The sequence below is a fragment of the Salvelinus fontinalis genome, chromosome 6 (genome assembly GCF_029448725.1).
Source record: "Salvelinus fontinalis isolate EN_2023a chromosome 6, ASM2944872v1, whole genome shotgun sequence".
Taxonomy (NCBI): Eukaryota; Metazoa; Chordata; class Actinopteri; order Salmoniformes; family Salmonidae; genus Salvelinus; species Salvelinus fontinalis.
In genome coordinates, this window is record NC_074670.1 from 15,670,715 (window position 1) to 15,671,923 (window position 1,209).

At 48.3% G+C, this 1,209-nt stretch overlaps 1 non-coding gene across 1 annotated transcript; it reads left to right on the forward strand.

Annotated features, from left to right (window-relative positions):
* The first annotated feature begins 109 nt into the window (after positions 1–109).
* Positions 110–185, forward strand: trnaa-ugc (transfer RNA alanine (anticodon UGC)). The gene has a single exon. It is a non-coding gene; the product is annotated as a tRNA-Ala (tRNA).
* Positions 186–1,209: the final 1,024 nt, after the last annotated feature.

The following is a 1,209-nucleotide window of genomic DNA, read 5'->3' on the forward strand; positions in this document are numbered from 1 at the left end:
CCTCAAACTCATCTCTGGACCTCAAAGCCAGTTCCACTGTGTTTTTTCATTGTTCCCCTCTAATGAGGGACTGATTTAGACCTGGGACACCAGGTGGGTGCAATACACGGGCCCCGTGTAGCTCAGTTGGTAGAGCATGGCGCTTGCAACGCCAGGGTTGTGGGTTCGATTCCCACGGGGGGCCAGTACAAAAAAGTATGAATGTATGTACTTGTAAGTCGCTCTGGATAAGAGCGTCTGCTAAATGACTTAAATGTAAATTATCAGGTAGAACAGAAAAGCAGCAGGCTCCGGGCCTCGTAGGGTCAGAGTTGAATAACCCTGCTCTATTCCATCGAGCTATGGCGAATGCTTGCCTAGAAAGTATGTGGTACCTCGATATTAAAGCCATTCCAATCAAAGAGCTTAATGTATGTTTTCATCTGACCTAGCCACTTCTGTCAGAGCAGTGAAGGGGAGTGCATGAGGGAAGATCGAGGGAAGGACTTACTCTCTGAAATGAGAAACTATCCCTGTTAGAATACTTTAAATGATTTCCTCATTAAAGTACCCACAGACCTGAGAGGGAGGGATTGGCTAGGCAGCTTTAGCTCACACGTGCAGTGGAGGCTCGTGGGAGGAGCTATAGGCGGACAGGTTCATTGTAATGGCTGGAATGGAATTCATGGAACGGACTGGTTGCCATATGGTTGTTTAGTACCGTTCCATTAATTCCATTCCAGCCATTACAATGAACCCGTCCGCCTATAGCTCCTCCCACCAGTCTCCATTTACACATAGCCTATATAATCACATACAGATCAGTGATTTGCTGAAGGTAAGGAGGTGAGAAGGGCCTCAGTCCTGCCTGCCTGCCTGCCTGCCTGCCTGCCTGCCTGCCTGCCTGCCTGCCTGCCTGCCTGCCTGCCTGCCTGCCTGCCTGCCTGCCTGCCTGCCTGCATGTCGTCTTGAGGTCACGTCCTCAGATGAAGGTTGTGATGGAGGAAAACGCTGTATCATCTGGCCATTGGAGTCATTCAGCTTTACACCAACAGGTGGTGCTGTATATCACACATTTACATTTTGGTTATTTAGCAGTCGCTCCATTACGTGTAATGAATATCCCACCAGTTATGCAGCGTCTTCATAAGGATGGAGGAGCAGCGATATTCATGTGCCTGTGATAGTATGAAGGGTTAAGTGGTTTAGAATATAACAAGTCTACAATAC